Here is an 8090-nt window from a genome sequence, read left to right as displayed (position 1 = left end):
CCTTCCTCTTAACTCCTAACATTATTCCGAAACTGTCCTCTCTCTCTCTCATTTCCTCTAGTTCCATTACAGTCCAGCATATGGCAGGGAGGTGGTGTTTCCTCCAAGACAATTCCCATACTCCGCCGTCATTTCAGTGGTCCATTCCGCTAGGTTCAGTTGCTACAATTTCCTAGGACTTTGAGTGTTGTTTTAATGGATGTTTATTTTAGAACAGTTCCACATTTACGGAAAAATTGTGAAGATAATAACCATGTACACCATACCCAATTTCCCTTATTACTAATATCTTACTTATGTATGGGGCAAAAGTAACATGAAGTGAATCATCAGTGAAACAGAGTGAAACCCCACTTCTCTAGTATCTCCAATATCCAAAAATGCTGTTCTAGACCAAGTTGTTCAAGGAGAAACTGTACCAGTTGTGGCATACAATTCACATCTTGAGCTGACCATCCATTCCATACTCTAACAATATTCAATAGTCTGCCATATAAAAAGGAAATCAAATACTTAATTATCCACTGCCATCACTAACAAAACACCCTGTTACTCATGACTGCGACCTCCACCATCCATCCCACCTACCGCCAATACGAACATAAATTCACTTTTGGACTTACAGTTTCTTCATCCACCCTTCTGTTTGGAGTCTTACTCCTTATCTCTACTAGTCTACAATATCCTCTTATTAAGGTTCGCTATCTTGAGGCAACAGACACTTCTGAAGGGGGCCTGGCCTCTATTTATACTCTTTAGGGTAATGAGGAGCCACACCCTTCAGCTCTGGTTGCCCAAATTCTGTGGTTGCCATGGTGTGGCTTGACATCACAATGCCTCAGCTAGACCATCCAAGAGGGGCGGGGGTGGCAGAAGATGCAGAAATCTCACACACTCTGGTTATAAATAACCAGAGACCTTCCTCTTAACTCCTAACATTATTCCGAAACTGTCCTCTCTCTCTCATTTCCTCTAGTTCCATTACAGTCCAGCATATGGCAGGGAGGTGGTGTTTCCTCCAAGACAATTCCCATACTCCCCCGTCATTTCAGTGGTCCATTCCGCTAGGTTCAGTTGCTACAATTTCCTAGGACTTTGAGTGTTGTTTTAATGGATGTTTATTTTAGAACAGTTCCACATTTACGGAAAAATTGTGAAGATAATAACCATGTACACCATACCCAATTTCCCTTATTACTAATATCTTACTTATGTATGGGGCAAAAGTAACATGAAGTGAATCATCAGTGAAACAGAGTGAAACCTCACTTCTCTAGTATCTCCGATATCCAAAAATGCTGTTCTAGACCAAGTTGTTCAAGGAAAAACTGTACCAGTTGTGGCATACAATTCACATCTTGAGCTGACCATCCATTCCATACTCTAACAATATTCAATAGTCTGCCATATAAAAAGGAAATCAAATACTTAATTATACACAGCCATCACTAACGCAACACCATGTTACTCATGACTGCGACCTCCACCATCCATCCCACCTACCGCCAATACGAACATAAATTCACTTTTGGACTTACAGTTTCTTCATGCACCCTTCTGTTTGAGGTCTTACTCCTTATCTCTATTAGTCTACAATATCTTCTTATTAAGTTTCGCTATCTTGAGGCAACAGACACTACTGAAGGGGGCCTGGCCTCTATTTATACTCTTTAGGGTAATGAGGAGCCACTGCCTTCAGCTCTGGTTGCCCAAATTCTGTGGTTGCCATGGTGTGGCTTGACATCACAATGCCTCAGCTAGACCATCCAAGAGGGGCGGGGGGAGCAGAAGATGCAGAAATCTCACACACTCTGGTTATAAAACAGAGACCTTCCTCTTAACTCCTAACATTATTCCGAAACTGTCCTCTCTCTCTCTCATTTCCTCTAGTTCCATTACAGTCCAGCATATGGCAGGGAGGTGGTGTTTCCTCCAAGACAATTCCCATACTCCCCCGTCATTTCAGTGGTCCATTCCGCTAGTTTCAGTTGCTACAATTTTCTGGGAGTTTGAGTGTTGTTTTAATGGATGTTTATTTTAGAACAGTTCCAAATTTACGGAAAAATTGTGAAGATAATAACCATGTACACCATACCCAATTTCCCTTATTACTAATATCTTACTTATGTATGGGGCAAAAGTAACATGAAGTGAATCATCAGTGAAACAGAGTGAAACCTCACTTCTCTAGTATCTCCAACATCCAAAAATGCTGTTCTAGACCAAGTTGTTCAAGGAAAAACTGTACCAGTCGTGGCATACAATTCACATCTTGAGCTGACCATTCTTTCCATACTTTAACAATATTCAATAGTCTGCCATATAAAAAGGAAATCAAATACTTAATTATACACTGCCATCACTAACGCAACACGCTGTTACTCATGACTGCGACCTCCACCATCCATCCCACCTACCCCCAATACGAACAGAAATTCACTTTTGGACTCTCAGTTTCTTCATCCACCATTCTGTTTGAGGTCTTACTCGTTATCTCTACTAGTCTACAATATCGTCTTATTAAGTTTCGCTATCTTGAGGCAACAGACACTACTGAAGGGGGCCTGGTCTCTATTTATACTCTTTAAAGTAATGAGGAGCCACTCCCTTCAGCTCTGGTTGCCCAAATTCTGTGGTTGCCATGGTGTGGCTTGACATCACAATGCCTCAGCTAGACCATCCAGGAGGGGCGGGGGGAGCAGAAGATGCAGAAATCTCACACACTCTGGTTATAAAACAGAGACCTTCCTCTTAACTCCTAACATTATTCCGAAACTGTCCTCTCTCTCTCTCATTTCCTCTAGTTCCATTACAGTCCAGCATATGGCAGGGAGGTGGTGTTTCCTCCAAGACAATTCCCATACTCCCCCGTCATTTCAGTGGTCCATTCCGCTAGGTTCAGTTGCTACAATTTCCTAGGACTTTGAGTGTTGTTTTAATGGATGTTTATTTTAGAAGAGTTCCACATTTACGGAAAAATTGTGAAGATAATAAACATGGACACCATACCCAATTTCCCTTATTACTAATATCTTACTTATGTATGGGGCAAAAGTAACATGAAGTGAATCATCAGTGAAACAGAGTGAAACCTCACTTCTCTAGTATCTCCAACATCCAAAAATGCTGTTCTAGACCAAGTTGTTCAAGGAAAAACTGTACCAGTTGTGGCATACAATTCACATCTTGAGCTGACCATTCTTTCCATACTTTATCAATATTCAATAGTCTGCCATATAAAAAGGAAATCAAATACTTAATTATCCACTGCCATCACTAACGCAACACGCTGTTACTCATGACTGCGACCTCCACCATCCATCCCACCTACCCCCAATACGAACATAAATTCACTTTTGGACTTACAGTTTCTTCACCCACCCTTCTGTTTGAGGTCTTACTCGTTATCTCTACTAGTCTACAATATCGTCTTATTAAGTTTCGCTATCTTGAGGCAACAGACACTACTGAAGGGGGCCTGGCCTCGATTTATACTCTTTAGGGTAATGAGGAGCCACTCCCTTCAGCTCTGGTTGCCCAAATTCTGTGGTTGCCATGGTGTGGCTTGACATCACAATGCCTCAGCTAGACCATCCAGGAGGGGCGGGGGGAGCAGAAGATGCAGAAATCTCACACACTCTGGTTATAAAAGAGACCTTCCTCTTAACTCCTAATATTTTTCCCAAACTGTCCTCTCTCTCTCTCATTTCCTCTAGTTCCATTACAGTCCAGCATATGGCAGGGAGGTGGTGTTTCCTCCAAGACAATTCCCATACTCCGCCGTCATTTCAGTGGTCCATTCCGCTAGGTTCAGTTGCTACAATTTCCTAGGACTTTGAGTGTTGTTTTAATGGATGTTTATTTTAGAACAGTTCCACATTTACGGAAAAATTGTGAAGATAATAACCATGTACACCATACCCAATTTCCCTTATTACTAATATCTTACTTATGTATGGGGCAAAAGTAACATGAAGTGAATCATCAGTGAAACAGAGTGAAACCCCACGTCTCTAGTATCTCCAATATCCAAAAATGCTGTTCTAGACCAAGTTGTTCAAGGAGAAACTGTACCAGTTGTGGCATACAATTCACATCTTGAGCTGACCATCCATTCCATACTCTAACAATATTCAATAGTCTGCCATATAAAAAGGAAATCAAATACTTAATTATCCACTGCCATCACTAACAAAACACCCTGTTACTCATGACTGCGACCTCCACCATCCATCCCACCTACCGCCAATACGAACATAAATTCACTTTTGGACTTACAGTTTCTTCACCCACCCTTCTGTTTGAGGTCTTACTCGTTATCTCTACTAGTCTACAATATCGTCTTATTAAGTTTCGCTATCTTGAGGCAACAGACACTACTGAAGGGGGCCTGGTCTCTATTTATACTCTTTAAAGTAATGAGGAGCCACTCCCTTCAGCTCTGGTTGCCCAAATTCTGTGGTTGCCATGGTGTGGCTTGACATCACAATGCCTCAGCTAGACCATCCAGGAGGGGCGTGGGGAGCAGAAGATGCAGAAATCTCACACACTCTGGTTATAAAACAGAGACCTTCCTCTTAACTCCTAACATTATTCCGAAACTGTCCTCTCTCTCTCTCATTTCCTCTAGTTCCATTACAGTCCAGCATATGGCAGGGAGGTGGTGTTTCCTCCAAGACAATTCCCATACTCCGCCGTCATTTCAGTGGTCCATTCCGCTAGGTTCAGTTGCTACAATTTCCTAGGACTTTGAGTGTTGTTTTAATGGATGTTTATTTTAGAACAGTTCCACATTTACGGAAAAATTGTGAAGATAATAACCATGTACACCATACCCAATTTCCCTTATTACTAATATCTTACTTATGTATGGGGCAAAAGTAACATGAAGTGAATCATCAGTGAAACAGAGTGAAACCCCACTTCTCTAGTATCTCCAATATCCAAAAATGCTGTTCTAGACCAAGTTGTTCAAGGAGAAACTGTACCAGTTGTGGCATACAATTCACATCTTGAGCTGACCATCCATTCCATACTCTAACAATATTCAATAGTCTGCCATATAAAAAGGAAATCAAATACTTAATTATCCACTGCCATCACTAACAAAACACCCTGTTACTCATGACTGCGACCTCCACCATCCATCCCACCTACCGCCAATACGAACATAAATTCACTTTTGGACTTACAGTTTCTTCATCCACCCTTCTGTTTGGAGTCTTACTCCTTATCTCTACTAGTCTACAATATCCTCTTATTAAGGTTCGCTATCTTGAGGCAACAGACACTTCTGAAGGGGGCCTGGCCTCTATTTATACTCTTTAGGGTAATGAGGAGCCACACCCTTCAGCTCTGGTTGCCCAAATTCTGTGGTTGCCATGGTGTGGCTTGACATCACAATGCCTCAGCTAGACCATCCAAGAGGGGCGGGGGTGGCAGAAGATGCAGAAATCTCACACACTCTGGTTATAAATAACCAGAGACCTTCCTCTTAACTCCTAACATTATTCCGAAACTGTCCTCTCTCTCTCATTTCCTCTAGTTCCATTACAGTCCAGCATATGGCAGGGAGGTGGTGTTTCCTCCAAGACAATTCCCATACTCCCCCGTCATTTCAGTGGTCCATTCCGCTAGGTTCAGTTGCTACAATTTCCTAGGACTTTGAGTGTTGTTTTAATGGATGTTTATTTTAGAACAGTTCCACATTTACGGAAAAATTGTGAAGATAATAACCATGTACACCATACCCAATTTCCCTTATTACTAATATCTTACTTATGTATGGGGCAAAAGTAACATGAAGTGAATCATCAGTGAAACAGAGTGAAACCTCACTTCTCTAGTATCTCCAATATCCAAAAATGCTGTTCTAGACCAAGTTGTTCAAGGAGAAACTGTACCAGTTGTGGCATAAAATTCACATCTTGAGCTGACCATTCTTTCCATACTTTATCAATATTCAATAGTCTGCCATATAAAAAGGAAATCAAATACTTAATTATACACAGCCATCACTAACGCAACACGCTGTTACTCATGACTGCGACCTCCACCATCCATCCCACCTACCCCCAATACGAACATAAATTCACTTTTGGACTTACAGTTTCTTCACCCACCCTTCTGTTTGAGGTCTTACTCGTTATCTCTACTAGTCTACAATATCGTCTTATTAAGTTTCGCTATCTTGAGGCAACAGACACTACTGAAGGGGGCCTGGCCTCGATTTATACTCTTTAGGGTAATGAGGAGCCACTCCCTTCAGCTCTGGTTGCCCAAATTCTGTGGTTGCCATGGTGTGGCTTGACATCACAATGCCTCAGCTAGACCATCCAGGAGGGGCGGGGGGAGCAGAAGATGCAGAAATCTCACACACTCTGGTTATAAAAGAGACCTTCCTCTTAACTCCTAATATTTTTCCCAAACTGTCCTCTCTCTCTCTCATTTCCTCTAGTTCCATTACAGTCCAGCATATGGCAGGGAGGTGGTGTTTCCTCCAAGACAATTCCCATACTCCGCCGTCATTTCAGTGGTCCATTCCGCTAGGTTCAGTTGCTACAATTTCCTAGGACTTTGAGTGTTGTTTTAATGGATGTTTATTTTAGAACAATTCCACATTTACGGAAAAATTGTGAAGATAATAACCATGTACACCATACCCAATTTCCCTTATTACTAATATCTTACTTATGTATGGGGCAAAAGTAACATGAAGTGAATCATCAGTGAAACAGAGTGAAACCTCAGTTCTCTAGTATCTCCAATATCCAAAAATGCTGTTCTAGACCAAGTTGTTCAAGGAAAAACTGTACCAGTTGTGGCATACAATTCACATCTTGAGCTGACCATCCATTGCATACTCTAACAATATTCAATAGTCTGCCATATAAAAAGGAAATCAAATACTTAATTATCCACTGCCATCACTAACAAACCACCCTGTTACTCATGACTGCGACCTCCACCATCCATCCCACCTACCGCCAATAGGAACATAAATTCACTTTTGGACTTACAGTTTCTTCATCCACCCTTCTGTTTGAGGTCTTACTCCTTATCACTACTAGTCTACAATATCGTCTTATTAAGTTTCGCTATCTTGAGGCAACAGACACTACTGAAGGGGGCCTGGCCTGTATTTATACTCTTTAAAGTAATGAGGAGCCACTGCCTTCAGCTCTGGTTGCCCAAATTCTGTGGTTGCCATGGTGTGGCTTGACATCACAATGCCTCAGCTAGACCATCCAGGAGGGGCGGGGGTAGCAGAAGATGCAGAAATCTCACACACTCTGGTTATAAAACAGAGACCTTCATCTTAACTCCTAACATTATTCCGAAACTGTCCTCTCTCTCTCTCATTTCCTCTAGTTCCATTACAGTCCAGCATATGGCAGGGAGGTGGTGTTTCCTCTAAGACAATTCCCATACTCCCCCGTCATTTCAGTGGTCCATTCCGCTAGGTTCAGTTGCTATAATTTCCTAGGACTTTGAGTGTTGTTTTAATGGATGTTTATTTTAGAAGAGTTCCACATTTACGGAAAAATTGTGAAGATAATAAACATGGACACCATACCCAATTTCCCTTATTACTAATATCTTACTTATGTATGGGGCAAAAGTAACATGAAGTGAATCATCAGTGAAACAGAGTGAAACCTCACTTCTCTAGTATCTCCAACATCCAAAAATGCTGTTCTAGACCAAGTTGTTCAAGGAAAAACTGTACCAGTTGTGGCATACAATTCACATCTTGAGCTGACCATCCATTCCATACTCTAACAATATTCAATAGTCTGCCATATAAAAAGGAAATCAAATAATTATCCACTGCCATCACTAACACAACACGCTGTTACTCATGACTGCGACCTCCACCATCCATCCCACCTACCCCCAATAGGAACATAAATTCACTTTTGGACTTACAGTTTCTTCACCCACCCTTCTGTTTGGAGTCTTACTCCTTATCTCTACTAGTCTACAATATCCTCTTATTAAGGTTCGCTATCTTGAGGCAACAGACACTTCTGAAGGGGGCCTGGCCTCTATTTATACTCTTTAGGGTAATGAGGAGCCACTCCCTTCAG

Source organism: Myotis nattereri (genome assembly GCF_964212035.1).
Source record: "Myotis nattereri genome assembly, contig: HAP1_SCAFFOLD_110, whole genome shotgun sequence".
Lineage (NCBI taxonomy): Eukaryota > Metazoa > Chordata > Mammalia > Chiroptera > Vespertilionidae > Myotis > Myotis nattereri.
This window is presented reverse-complemented; position numbering follows the sequence as displayed.